The sequence below is a fragment of the Octodon degus genome, unplaced genomic scaffold, assembly GCF_000260255.1.
Source record: "Octodon degus isolate 3935 unplaced genomic scaffold, OctDeg1.0 scaffold00035, whole genome shotgun sequence".
Classification (NCBI taxonomy): Eukaryota; Metazoa; Chordata; class Mammalia; order Rodentia; family Octodontidae; genus Octodon; species Octodon degus.
This window is the reverse complement of record NW_004524611.1, coordinates 10,182,142-10,197,385: the sequence shown is the minus strand read 5'-3', so window position 1 is coordinate 10,197,385 and position 15,244 is coordinate 10,182,142. Positions and strand designations below refer to the sequence as shown.

Below are 15,244 nucleotides of genomic sequence, written 5' to 3'. Positions count from 1 at the left end.
GCACAGCTGACAGCTTTCCCTGCAGCACGGCCAGAACCTGAGAATACCACATGCCGAGCACTGCCGCCCTCCAAGCGGCCCAGTGCCAGGCCCAGCAGGTTTCGAATTTTGCTGCCATCTCGAACACGCATCTCCAGTGTATCAGGAGGTAGCTGAGGCATTGGGGAAGGTGCTGGGAGCTCTACAGAGCCAGCTTTCCGGTAGTGCTCCATCCTGCTTGCTGCCCACTGCAGGAAGGCATCAGATCAATCAGCATTAGCCAGAGACCCAGGCCATTCTCTAGCCTCCCTCCAACCCATGCAGCCCTGCTTCTCAGGGGGGTCACACACTCCCACCCCCAGTTTCTCACCCTGGGGAAGAGGCTTAACCCTTACATTCCTGCTCCTCTAGTCAGGTCCTTAAGATCTCATAAATCCTGGAGTCCACGAGGCAGGACCTAATTCCCCCCAATACTGGGCTTTCTGCTTACTCCATCACCCCAAGATGCTCAGGACAGGGGTCCCCCTTTGGCCAGGCTCAGATCTCTCACCCTAGGCTCTCTGGGATCGAGAGTGCTTCTACCAGGGTTCATCACGGGCAGGGCTAAGGACCCCTCACGTTGTGCTCCCACAGTGCAAGGTCACGTCCATCTGCCCCAGGATCCCCGGGACAGAGTCTAGAGCTTTTACCCGTGACTCCGAGGCCAGACCCGACCCAAGGTCCTAGGTCTGGGCCAAGTAGCCTTGCCCCGAAATTACTTGGGTCAATTAGCATCAACCCAGGTCCCTCAGAAACCGGAGCAGGAGCTCGGGAGCGGGGTTGCGCGGGCCACTCCTGGCTGGCCTCGCCGCCTACATCCGCTTCTCCCAGGCGCTGCCAAGCAGCAGGAGCCCCCCGCCTCCGAGCGCCCCCATCCCGCAGACACCAGACGCTCACCACTGCCACAGACCGGGCACGCTCGAACCTCACGGCGCAGCCAAGATGGCGCGGGCCCGGAAGCGCGAGGAGGCCGCGGGGCGCGCACGCCGGGAGGGGCGGGGCGGGGCGGGAGTCGGCGGAGCGGAGCCGCAACCCGCGCAGTCCTCGCGGTAACCCGGGACAGCGCCCCGGGGAGGAGGGGGGCGGCCTTCAGAGGAGCCCTGCGTCTGCAGGCTGGGGATGTGGCCGGGCTGAGACCTCCGAAGACGGAAGGGCACAGCTACCCGTTGAGACCGCAGAAGCAAAGGGGAAACGAGCGGGACTGTCTGGCGGGGCGACTGCCCCAGCGCAGATGAGATCCTTAGTTACCAAATTCTGAGCTTCGGCCTCATCCCGTGGGCACTAGTGAACCACAGAGAGCTTTCAGCAGCGGGCGTCAACCACATTCTGTGCACCTCACTCTGAGGGTAAGGGGGACCTGCACCGCTAACGACCCTGGGAAGGGACTGTATCCCGCACCACCCCGACCAGCCTCACAGCATACAGCCACGGGGGTCGGGGGGCATGCTCAGAGTTTACTACGGAGCTCGTTGTGTGACACGCTGGTGGTGGTAAAAGGTTTTATTGAATTAATGAACCACAGAAACGGCGTAGGGAATAAAGATTAGATTGGGAGACTTAACAATTTGGGTGAACAGTTGTCTACTGTTTGGATAGATAAGTAGTCTAGAGTGACTGCCAGGTTTCAAACAGGTTTAGGTGCGCTGAATTTGAGGTACGCAGGCAGTTCCAAGTCTGGAGCCAAAACATTCCCTAAGACCAGGAGGGGGCGGCAAACACTTGGAGTACAGCGCCAATCTCATTTTTGTCCCTATTTTGTTATGTTTTCTCTTACCCCTCCTTCCCAACTTCTCTTCCTCTGAGCCTCAAACTTTCTCCATCCAAACCTCTTGGACTTCTCTTCTTAGCTAATGGTTACCAGGTGATCTCCAAAGAGTGCTCTCTGTGTATGTGCATATCCCTCGCTCTGAAAGTCCCTGCGTATCACCCATCAAGAATGTTTCCCCTTCAGTCCCTTATTGTTTCGTGCCTGAAAGGATCTTGTACCCACTTTGTAGGTCTCTTTCTTTTGTCTTTTTGAGACAAGGTCTCACCGCAGAATTCAGGCTAGCCTTGAACTCGTTTTTTCTAAGTCTTGTCTAGTTTATTTTTTGTGGTACTGAGGATAGAACTCAGGACCTTACACTTGCCAGGCAGGCGCTTATGCCACTGAGCTATCTCCTCAGCCCTTGAGCTCACTTTTTAGCCCAGGTTGGTCTTGAACTTGCAAGCATACTCCTGCCTCAGCCTTCTCAGTGCTGGGGTTACAGGCATGTGCCGCCATGCCCTACTAGGACTTCACTTTTCTTTGATTGTCTCCCTTGATACCTTGTACACTGTAGATGTTAGGTGTCCCTAATGTGTCTTCCCTACCTGGCATAGCATCTAACTTGGTAACCATGGGGCAAATGGATACATAAATGCATGTACTAATCACAGTAGTCACATGAGAGCCTTCATCGGGAAAGCTGTATACCTCCCTCCTATTTCAATAGGCAGGTTGGCAGCTCTGTACCATCAAGGTCATCATAGACCAAGAAGCCAGCACACTCCCCCCAGAGATCTCTATAGTTTATTGTCACTGGAATAAATACACTGATAGAGAAGGATCTGCAAATCACAATTTCCAGGTAACTAGACCTCTGACCTTAGAGCCCCACTGGAGTGCAGACAGGTGGTCCCTGAATCCAATAAATACAAAACTTTCTTTGCCTTGACAGATTGGCACAGAGCCCAGGAGCCTGGCCGCTCTGGGATGGGGAGTAGCTGTCACTCTTCTGCTGGCTTTACTTGCTTGGCAGCCTCTAGCTGGTAAAGTAGCTCGTCCCACTGCACGAACTGCTTAGAGAGAAGCATTGTAATCTTGTTGTACTCCTCCAGAAGAGCCTTGGACTCCTCAGTGATCTCCATACATTGGTCCTGCTGCTGGATGTGGATCTGGGCCAAGTGCTGCAGGCGGGCGGCATGCTCAGGAACAGCTTTAATGGAAGCACTGTCCAGCATGGGTACCAGGGCATTCACCTGCTCCAAGAGTGCAACCTGGGAGAGGATAAACTGCTCCTCTGCTAAGATGAACTGCAACTTAGAGGCATCAGATAGGGCAATTCGGTCGATGTACTCAGGGTCCAGGTATTTAATCAAGTCTTCAATCTTTTTATACAGAATCTTCACTCTCTCCCTCTTACTGGCAATGTTCCCCAAAGCCACCTGCACCTTGACCAGACCATCAGCCACCTTCCGCGAGCCACGGGCTCCGCCTGGTCCATACACCCAGCGTTCTAGCTCCTCCACTCGGGCTTGTAGCCTCTGAACATCCGTCAGTGCTGCCATCGCTACTACTACCCGGCCTTCACTGCCTAAATATATTCTGCTTTTTTTTTTTTTTTTTGCAGAACCAGGGATTGAACTCAGGCCCTTGTGCTTGCCAGGGAAGCACTTAATCCACTGAGCCATCTCCCCGGCTGGCCCACTACTTCTTATCACCTTATCTGTAGTTCTGCTGCAAAGAAATGATCTAGTTGATCTCAAGGTTGTGCTATAGAATGAAAACATTTTTAAGGATAATTCTTACACTCTGAGGTCTCACTTTGCTAAAACTCATCTGAAAAGTGCCTACAAGCAGGCGCAGGGGCCTAAGGTTTGATCCCTGGGCCTGCTGTGCAGGCCCCGCCCCCAGGATACACTGAGATGGCAATTGAGACTGGGCATGGTGTTGCGTGCCTGCAATCCCAGCTCTTGGGAGGTTGTAACAGGTGGATCACTATGAGTCCAATCTAATAGTGAGACCCTGAACACCCTGTAGATCCTTCCCTAAAATACAAAAAGATCTAAAGACCAAAACAAAAATAAAAAACACTCATCTGACTAGACAAATCAAACCAACCTGACTAGGGAAAGTAGTAAGAAAAGATAAGGAGCTGTCATTCTTCCCGTGGACTGCATTAGAAGTGGTCCATCTGGAGGGAAATCCATGGGTTTTTCTGACAACATTGGAAGACACAGCCTAGAAGGCAATAGTATAACCATGAAGTTAAAGTCAGACTACTGCAAGAATCCTAAAAGCTGCGATGACTATGGGCAATAGGGTGTTGACAAAAAGCACTACCCTAGGAAGGCAATGAAGATAACCTAGACATGATGATGGTAAGCATGATACATGAAGTGTAGTTACCATCATCAGATGACTGATGTTGAAGGAGGTCAGACACAATTGTAGTTTCTAATCATGTTTTGGTAGGGAAATTATTTGTGAAAGAAACGTTAGGAATTTTCAATCTGCATTAAGAGGAGATAAAACTTGAAAAATTTGTACCTGAAAAATGTCTCTAAATGTGTATGTTGATTGTGGTTTCTAAGAGATGAGATTTTTTTTCTAAGTCAGAAGTGTATCTATTAGTAGGAATAAATACAAATACAGTATTTTGGTCTGATTCAGGAACACCCTTATGACAGGGCTTTTCAAACTGTAAGTCAGTCTTACGTAATTGAAAGTATTCAAGGTATTCAAGTATTCACCTTGGTATGGCAAAGATTGTGTATATACTGGAGAAACCTTTAAGAATATTTTAAAATTTCGTGTTCTGTTGCTCTTCAAAGTAATGTGTAAGGTGTGAATACAACTGTGGCTCATAAGGAATCCAAGCGGAAGTGACTTCTTTGTGCCTGAATCCTGACTGGAGGTCCAATTTGCTGTTTTTTCAGCAAACCTGAGAGTTAATAGCAAGGACTTTCCCTGTTTAACTTGGAAGTCCTGGAAACTGAGACTGCATATGGCTGCATCTCTGCTTCATTCTTACTTATTTTTGAGGTACCTAAGGTTATAGGACTTTCACACACTTCGCTGTGTTGTGAAGCACAAGTCTTAGCATATGTTGTATGTGTAGCCATTTTTGTCCTCTCTGTTGTTTAACTGATGGAAGAAAACTGCCAGTTCACTGAGTATTAATCCCTACTGGGATTGTGGAAAACATCTTACTTAAGAGTGGGCCCCAAATTCCTATCTGGTTCCTACGTATTTCATTGAGATCAGAAAATAAATTCAGAAAGTAGCTGTTGGAATTAACCATCATAAACTCTGCACTTTGACACTGCTTTTACTAGCCCTTCTGTGATTGGAACAGCTTAACATGTTTAAAGACAATACACAGTATCTAAAGTAGACTGTGAAAGTACATGTCTTACTTTAGCTCCAGATGACTCTGGCAGTGTGGCATCAAGCTAATTAGGAAAGGATAGCAGTATATAATATATTGCTAAATAGATAATATTTTCCTCATAGTGCCTGCTCCATGTTATTTCTGATTGGTCACTTAAGAACTTATAGTCTAAGTTTTCTGATTGTATTAAAGAATGATAGTGGGTTTTTTCAAATTGAAGTTAAAAACATCTAAAAGAATTTTGTACCACTTGTTAATCAGAGAAAATACTTTGGTTTGATTGAAGATATTGCTTTCATACCTTGGTAGAAGCAGGTAGTATTTCTTGAGCAGTTTTATAAATGTTTTTCTTTTATGTATAGCATTTCTTTTGGAAAGTTGAAGTTTAGAATAATACTTTTTAGGCACTAATGTTTTACTCTAATGCTTTAGGGCTTTGATGTTTAAGAAATACATGATTTTGCAGTGGTGCATATTAAACCCAGGGTCTCATGTATGCTAATGAGCAAACATTGTACCACTGAACTACATCCCCAGCCCATGAATCTTTAATGATGTTCAACACAGTGTTTTGCATTCAGTGTGATTCATGTTGAATTTTGCTTAATACAAAATCATTTCCAGTTTTTTAAAAAGTAGATTTTGAAGAAAAATTTTAAATCAGGGAATTTGCTCATGTTCTTCCCTTGTAATTCTTGATGAAATAAAGATAATCTTTGGATGGTATTGGGATGGTAGATGCATGTGGGATGGGAGGGAATTGGTATTTAATCAAGTTTCTGGAGACGCACAACTCATGCCAGTTCATCTTGGTTCAGGGATCTCCCCTTTGTCTAGGGGGTGTGAAATACATTTCTGTAAGGAGAATATTGGATAATAAGCCAATAAATACAAATGAAGTACCAACTTGTATAAAATAGAGCACAGCCGTGTCTACAGATATATTAGAATTGAATGGAAAATATACTTCCTCCCTTTGAAGACCTTGTATAATTGAAAATACGAGATATTAAATGCCCTATAAGTGAATTAAAAGTACATTAATTCTTAAAGGTCCTGAGAATCTTGTAGTCTAATGAGGGTGCCTTATGATCAGTTGGAAGACATTAAAACACAGTGGGGCCTTATCTTCAGATTTTCTTACTCCTTTTATTTGAGTCCTGAAAATTTGCAAACCTTTTCCTTTGTGTTGCTGAAGATAGAACTTAGTTGTTCTGAGTGAGGCCCAAAACCTGAATTTTTAAAATAAGTTCCCAGATGCTGCTGGTACAATAGAAACAGATATTCTAAAACCTCACTTGAAGAAGCACTAGCCTAGTAATAGTGGTTTTCAGTCATGGTTGTGCATTAGAATCACCCAGGGATCTTAATTGCTCAGGATCCGACTTCAGAACAATTATATTTGGGTCATATTGGGTCATACCTAAGTTGTTTTGTTTTGTTACACTTGCAGTTGAACCTTTGGCACTTGCATTGAACTACATCCTCAGCCTTTTCCATGTTTTACTTTGAAAGAGATTCTCACTAAGTTTCGCAGGCTGAACTCCAACGTGTGGTTCTCCAATGTCAACCTTTCAGAGTTCTAGGATTACAGGAATTTCCTACCATGCCTAGCTTTCAGTATTTTAAAATAAGCTCTCTAGTTGCTTATAATATGTTGTCAGATTTAAGACATACTAGTCTAACATATTCAGGGATACAGAACTTTAGATTTAGAGATGCATGATGTTCCTATGGAGAGATATAGACGGTGGTCCAGAGAAATTATTGAGCCTGATTCTGAAGAATGGAAGAGAAAGTTATGATGATTAATCTTGATTGTAAGCTTTACTGCCTAAGGGATAAGTAAAGCATACTTCTGTATGTGTTTAGGTGGGGCAGGGAAGCATTGCCTTGGGGACTTCCTTTCCTTTGGCAATCTTCCTATATGTTCTGCTTCCCAGTATCAGGAAATGAGGAACTTTGCTCTAACCATTCTCTTCCACTGTGATGTTTCTTCCTTGAGCCATCTTACCGAAAACAGAAACCTCTGGCACTATATTCCAAAATTAACCTTTCCTCCTCTAAATTTTTAGCATTGTATATTTTTGGTCCCTGCAACAGGTAACAGTTAAGCTGATGGATACAAAATTTATGCTTTGTATTCTTGTAAGTACAATCATATGAACAAGTTGTTTTTTAGCTATTTCTTGGGACAGGCAGATGAGCTTTTGGGCCTTTAGGAGTCAGCTTGGTCCTCTACTCAATGAGGCCCAGTGAAGGAGCCTAAAGGGCTTGTTATCATCAGTAACAGTCATTCACTGGCCAATGTTATTCTTGTTGCTTTTTACATGGACTCGGATTTATCCTAGTAAGCTTGGCTGTGTATGTTTAGAGTGAGGTGTGCCTATGGATTGTGGTCTAGTGATAGGTGGAACTTTGAGAAATGACTTTTTATATTTCATTTCCTTAAGCCTTTATTTGTGTATAAAATAAACTACGCGTAGTTGCTACTCTTCAGCATATGTGGATTCTAGTATCATTTTAGGAACATTGGTCTTTGCTTAACTCTAGCAGTGGGCTTAATAACAGTGTTTTCTATAAATATGTGCCTATTGAATGAATTGGGAAGACCATGTTTTCATGCCATGTGTTAGGACAGTGCTTACTTCCTGAGCTTTACAGAAACTGTTGCTGTCTTAGTTTTAAAGATATGGGGTGGGTGAGAGCACAGTGGATTAAAGTGCCTCCTTAGGTAAGCTTAGGCAAGTTCAGGGACCACAGTTTGATCCCTGCCACCACATGCCTTGCCAGCCCTGCCCCTAGGGTGCACCGAACCTGCCAGAGTCCAGGTGTAGTGGCATATACCTGTAATCCCAGCACTGGGAAGCTGAAAGCTGAGGGATCAGTATGAGTCCAAGCTGTGTAGTGAGACCCTGTAACAACCAAATACATTAAAAAAAAAAAATATATATATATATATATATATACATATATATATATATATATGTATATATATAGAACTTTCACAAATAATAGATAGGACTGTGTTTTCTAAATGTATATATCATAACTACTTATTATCTAAAGTGGACTTTCCAGCCTGGCATGGGTGTCCATGTCTCTAATCCATGCACTGGGAGAGCCTAAAGCAGGAGACTCTGAAGCCCACCATAGGAAACTTAGTGAGGTCATCACTCAAAATGAAAAAAATATACTAATTTAATAAAGAGGGGCTAGGAGTGTAGATCAGTGAGAAGGCCCTGGGTTCAGTGCACAGCACTGTGTCAAAAAAGAGATCTTTCCTTTTTACTTTCTTTTCATATTTAGTTTATGTGCCGTTGTTAAGTGATGCTGTGTTAATTTTTTGGAACTACTAGAGGCTTTTCTTACCAATTTCATGGGGCTCAAAGTTAAGAAATAAATACAGGAGATTTGGTGCTCTTAAATTATTTGCCTTTCATATTAAAATGATGTACAGTGAACAGGTTGTCCTGACTTGGTTATAGAGCATTCTTTATCCACAGGTCCTAGGGAAGTATGATGCAGTTCTGGTCTGACAGCCTCATCTGGATTTCAGCCTAGGGCAAAGAGGCGAGGGGGCCAGAACAGACCATTTAATGCTCATTTCACAGGTGGCTGGTCACTGTGTGCCTGGCTATTGTTATTTATAGAGCTGTAAGTGGCTGTAGTTACACAGGTGTCTGAAAGGATGGCCTGAATGCTTGTGAAGTGGTAAAAGCACAAAAGGGTAATCTAGGGACAAATGAGTGTCACTGCTAGAGTTTGCTGACATTAATTAGCAGCTGTCATGATTTTCACTCTGATTTTATTAGCATTCCTGGGTACTTCTGATGGTAGATAAATCACCAAAGGAATTGATACTCTTTTTTTAAAAATCTTTTTTGGATCAATAGGACTTTAATCAGGTTGACTTACATATTGATTTCAATCACAATAAAAAGGATTATCCACAAAAAAAGCTATAAATTAATTACAGTTAGATCTCAAAAAATCTTGATCATTATCAACCCTTCTCTCTCCTTTTCCTCACTCCACTGTTAAGGAAACTGAAGTCTAGCAAGATCACACAACCAGTTCAGTTTCACTCTTAGCACTAAAAATGAGCTGGAACTGGAATCTAGATCTTGATTCTGTCAGTTTTTTGTTTGTTTATATGTACCATATTACTCCAATAGATTAGCCTTTGTTTTGACATTTTCTCAAAATAATTTTGAGTTGAAAAATGGTTCTCTTGCTTTCTTTTTAAAAATTTAACTTTTGTACACTTTTGATATATGTAATGATCACATTCATCACAGGGAATTTGTACCTGTATTTTTTTTTTTTTTTTTTTTTGGAGGGAGGACCAGTTCAGCCCACCCTAGGGATGGGGCTGGCATGGTATGTGGTGGGGGGATCGAACCATGGTTCCTATGCTTGCCTAAACAGGCGCTTTAGACAGCTAAGTTATCTCGCCGGGCCCTATACCTGTATATATCTTTATTCATTTTTCCACAATCCCCTCGTCTCCCTTCTACCCTTCTTCATCTCCTTACTTACAAAGGCTTTCTCTATAATTTTTTTCTACTATTCTTTGTTCCTCCTTTCTTTCCCCTTCTCCCCTCTGTTGTTCCCTTTCCCATTTTAACATTTTGGAAGCAATGGCTATTGTGAGTCACAGTTCCATCTTGGTATCAGTCCTGGATGCAAGTTCTCTTAAGAGTACTCTTCTTCTGTCCTATCTTCTATTAAAGAAGACTAGAATAATTGTTTACAGGTTTGATAGATGATTATTTGGCACTGAACCTACAGGCATCTCTGCAAGAGCATTTCCAGTCTCTTGAAAACCGTAACACCAGATTAATTGTAATCTAAACTCACTGTAGGCTTCATTGGCTGGCTTTTGCTTCTTTTTCTCCCCGTCCCATCCTACTTATGTCAGAGGGCCTATCCAAGCAGGCCCTATTCTTATCCTTCTGGAGAGGGAGTGTCTTATTGTGGCCAACCATCTGTAGCTGCTGGAACACTTATAAGTCCCTTTGGGTTCCTGGTATAAGGTAACCAAGCTATAGTGTGAAGGCTTGAACACTGAATCATTTAAGTACCTTTCTGACCCATCAGAATAACTTGGAGAATTTGTTTGAAACATAGGGTTTCTGAAGCTACCTTTGTGAGTAGAAGAAAACTTTCGTATTTCCAAAGAAGATCACCAGGGCTTAGAACTTTGATTGTACTAATCGGGTGATAATGGTATCATTCCATCTTAACAATTTTTGCATGGTCTGCACCATCCAAAGATGAATTTCAGTCCACAGTGACCATAGGATTTCAGCCCTACAATCAGTTTTTAATTATTTAGCTCATAAATACTGTAATCTAGTTACTTTCTGCTGAGGAGATTCCCAGATCATTTCTAGGGCTCCCTTTGTGGGTATACCCAGGGGCTGAAAGCTAATTTTCTTTTTGATTCTAAGAAAAGTTAAATAAGTTTGGAAGCATGCCTTTTAAAAATTATACATTATCTTTAAACCCTTAAGGAGTATCCTTTTTGGGGAATGACCAGTGTGATATACAATATACCTTGTATTTTGGAGATTAATTAGGGTCAGCTCTAAGGTAGTTCTTAAATCTTGTGCCTTTCAAGAGTAACTCATTTTTTTGAAATGGCTTTGTTGAATCTCTAAGAATTACTTAAATAGTCTGTAAACATATTTTTTTCCTCAGTAAGATTCTATTTGGTTAGATTTGTTTTGTGGATTTGTTGTGTGTCAGCATTGACTTAGACTTCTCTCCCCTGTGTGGGCTTTATCATTTATCCATATTCACATCCATGGTGTACGTGCTGTGGTGTTTCTTGGCATGCCCATCCCTGCCACATGTGCAGGGCAATCTCTTTGACCACTTGAGAAGATGTTCCTCATTGTTTTTTCTTTATTTCACTTGTTCCACTTAAAGCAAAATCTGCAGTGGTTTGAAGCACAGTGGATCAGAGTACTGTTTCTTTTGGGCCATTGAGAATCTGTTTATGATATGTGTCATTTTTAAGAGGTGAAATCATTCACTTTAGAAGAAAGAATGATTTTATAGCTGACAGTGGTAGAAGTCAGTTCAGGAGGTAATAGGTTCATGGTTATTTTCGGAAGGGTTTGTACTGTGGTCCTTATAAACATATGGTTTATACTATACTGGACATTAGATGTTTAAGTTAATAGTAGTTTTCGCTTGGGAAATTTCCTGTTCTGATTCAGGTTTTTTGGCCACTGCTGTTGTGTTCGTACTGTTTTTTCAGTATCTTTCCAGGCTCTTCAATTTTTGCAAGCAGGAGAGGTGATGGAATGCTTTGCCTTATTTCTGTAGGATATTCCATGGTTATTAGGGAAGGTTTTCCTATAAAATAAAAAGGCAAAAGAAAGTAGCATGCTTATGGCATAAAGATGCTGTTAGCAAACTTTAGCCATATCAAGAGATTGATGCTAAGAGTAGCATTTACTGCCTTTTTGCTCTTGACCCCCCCCCACCTGTTTCTAAGGCCTAAGATTTATCTTAAATTTAACAACAGAGTGTTTTTAATCATTTGAATAGGTAAGGCTATCCAACAGGGAATGCATGTATAGACTGAGATGTTGCTTAAAGCCAAATTTAGTGTAAGTCATTTGAAGTATTAATTATTGAAAATGTGCCAGTAATCGGTTGTGAAACTGTCTCATTGATATTTGTTTCTCAATAAAATTAGTAAAAAGAAAAAAAAAGTCATTTGAAATAATTTCTTGAGTCAGTAATACATTTTTACTTCAGCTTGTCTGCTTGGATTTATGCTGTCATCTCATTTTACCAGGTGATTTTTACTCCACTTTTCAACCTTACCTGCTACCCTCATACACTCAAGCATGTTTTCCAGTGTGAGTTTGTATTAAAGTACCTCCAAATGACATCCAGCATCAGCCACACAAGCTTGGAGAGCTTTGCATTCCAATAAAATTTCCTAGCCTAATTTTTCAAGCTATTACAGAAAGGATTACCTGTCTCTTCACCTTAATTCTGGAGAGATCCAGTCAGGTGAATGGGTAAAATTCCTGTGGGAAATAAGTACCCATCTGTCCACTGGAAAAAAAAAATCTAAAACTTGGTATGGATTTTTCTTCTACCATGTTGAAATACCCAGCCAAAGGAGGGTGCCCCCACCACCAGCTTCAGTGTCCAGCTGTCTTTTTGCAGAGGAGTAAGGGAATAGATGGAGCCATTTTCAGTTTTGCTGGACTATATTAGTCTTCTGGTTGTTTTTGGTCTTCATCAGTGGGGTTAGCTCACAGTTTGTAGAAGTTTCAGTTACCATCCAAGGAAGGCTGGTTTCATAGCAGAGAGCAGGTCATGGTGGCCAGGTAGTAGCAACAAACAAACAAACAAAAACAAAAAAAGAAAAAAACAAGGGACCTTAAAAGCTATTGTGTTTCTGCCCTTTTATCTTACCCAGGCTACTTAGGATGGGTAACACTTACATTCTTAATCCTAGCAGTGTGTCGTGAATGGATTCTAGTATCACATCCTTTAGATCTATCTACCTCTGAAAAATCCCAACCTAAGACCACACCAGGGTTTGAGGGGACATCTAAACACAAGCCTGAACAGAAGCTATTTGAGTAAGTGTAGTCATGAAGGCCTCCTTGTAAATGACCACAAGGTAAATAGTAACTATCAAACTGAGGAACTTTTATTACCTAGTGTCTTAGTTACTGTTTACTAACTAAGGGACAAATTCCTGACACTCAAGATGAAGGAAGGAAAGGTTTATTTAGCTCACAGTTCCCGGAGGGTTCAGTCTATATTCCACTGGCTCCAGGGCAAACGACAGCAGTTCATGCTGCAGAATCCAATGAAGAGCAGAAATGGAGCAGCAGCTGTGGCACCCATCAAGCTACTCTCTTCCTTCTATGCTGACTGCGAAGAACTGCGCTCTACGGTGAAGATCGCAGCGCCTCCAAAGGGGCGGCTGTGAAGATCAAGCTCCTCTGAAGACTGGGACTTCTCCACAGAAGCAGGGCAGGGCCGGGGAAGCCTTCCTCAATTCCTTTATGTACACTTTTTGTGCTGAGTCACTGTGGGGTGGCCCGTGGCCCTAAGGTTGAACCACTTGCACTCTAGTGCCAGCAATAGCGCCCCAGGTGCCTGCAGGGCTGGGCTGCCAGGGACCAAACTGCAGAGCCCATTCAGCCAAGTTGAAACAATGTATTAACTACTGCACCTAGAATATTTAGAACACTTCAGTAAGATTGTTCTGAAATGCTAGGAGCAGAAAGACTTAAAAGATTTTTTCTCCTTCAGTGTGGAGGGTATCCCAAGAACAGAGTATCCTTTTTCTCTCTAGATATTGTCTTAAAAATAGTCAGCATCACTTTTTTTTTTTTCTTCCAAGTGTAGATTGGGTTAAGGCACTCTTACAGCTGAAGGGTTTGCCTTGGTGGTTCCCACTCATTGCAAATAGATATTTAGCAGTTTTTATTACTTTGCTTATAACAGTAGTGAGGTGCTTTTGGGAATTATAATCCCTACACAAAGCTGAAATGAGTAATAAACAGTATATATAAAGAATCTCCTCTATACAGTGGAGTACAACTGCTGTAGACATAACTCATTGCCTGTTTGACAATATAACCCAGTACAGTAGCTTTCTGTTGTCAGAAGAATGTAATGGTGTGGTGTAGTTCTCAGGATTGCCTTGAAAAACAGAAGTTATATTTTTGGTGGATTGTATGGAAGGATAGTATCAAGTGAAAAGAGAACAGCACATGTTTGTCATGGCCCTACTATATGTTAGGTTCTTTGCTATTGGTTCACATGCTAATTATGTCCATTTCAAGACACTATCATTTTGAAAACAATTCTTAGTCTGTTAGTGGGTGAGAACCAGCATTTAGAAAGGTAGAATCAAATAGACTATATCAGGGAATACCACACTTAGCGAGAGTGCATGTTATTTCAAGAAATTTCTGATTGAACTGGGCATGATGGCTTACACCTGTAATTGTAGCTACTTGGAAGGCAACTCTATACCTTCAGCTATACCCAGATCGGCCTGAGCAACTAAGCAAGAACTTACCTAAAATAAAGATAAAATAACATAAGCTGGGAATATGTCTCAGCAGTAGAGCACTTGCCTGCACAATAGAGGACTTGCATGCACATGGCCCAGGTTTCAAGTGCCAGTACCACAAATGCAAAAAAATTACAGGTGTACATGCCTGCTGCATACTTACTTTGTGCACAGGTGTATGCCCAGTATGGTCATGTCAGATCTTGAGAATAATTTTTATTGCATGTTGTGTTCTAAATGTTTCAAAAACATAAGTACTGTGTATCAGATGGAGTTTGGTAACATTTTATAGATGAGAAAACAGATTCTGAAGTTAAGGAGATTGATATTGCTTATAATCAGAGGTAAAAGTTGATCTCAGCCTTTTCTAGTTTTTCACATTTCATTCAGGATACTGCTTATAAACTTAAAAGACTTTTCCTTTGTAATGAGTTTTAAGAGACACAGAGGCACTGATTCACAGAGACAGTGATTTGCATCTCATCATTATCCTGAGATGAGCTGCAAGCACATACTTTCAGATTATCAGGTTTAAACTTGAGTAGTTTCTCAAACCATCTCTACATGGCCTTTTTCAGAAAGGAAAAGAAAGATGCATCTGCACTTGTCTTTTTTGACAAATAAGGAAGGTCTATAACTTCTTTTCTTATTACAGAAAGACATCGTGGTTTTATGAAAGTGGAAAAATTAACTGGAAGTAATATTAGAAACTCTAAAGCACTCAAGAAAAACTTCATTTTTGTAAGATGGTTGCTGGGAAAGTTGTTGGAGCAAAGGGCTCAGCTACACCCTGTAAAATGTTTTGGTTTAAGCCAGGTGTATTTTACAGTAGACCTCATTACGATTCATTACAGTAATGTCATTATAATATTTGGTTACCCATTTTATACACTTTCTCAGCCTCATGGGAATAAGTTGGAATGTTCACTCCTTGTTAGGGAAGCTATTTTGGCCTTAAAGGACATTTTTTTTCCCCAAAGTTTTATTGATAAACAGATAGCAATGAGACAGTTTCAAATCA

The 15,244-nt window shown here is 41.8% G+C and overlaps 1 protein-coding gene and 1 pseudogene across 2 annotated transcripts in view; one reads left to right on the top strand and one right to left on the bottom strand.

Annotated features, from left to right (window-relative positions):
- The window catches only part of LOC111816575 (autism susceptibility gene 2 protein-like), a 589,696-nt gene that overhangs the window by 202,503 nt on the left and 371,949 nt on the right, over positions 1-15,244 (top strand). The gene's annotated exons all lie outside the window — the stretch shown is intronic.
- LOC101592281 lies at positions 2,552-3,327 on the bottom strand (annotated as a pseudogene). The gene has a single exon (XR_002820937.1). The product of XR_002820937.1 is annotated as a dynactin subunit 3 pseudogene (transcript).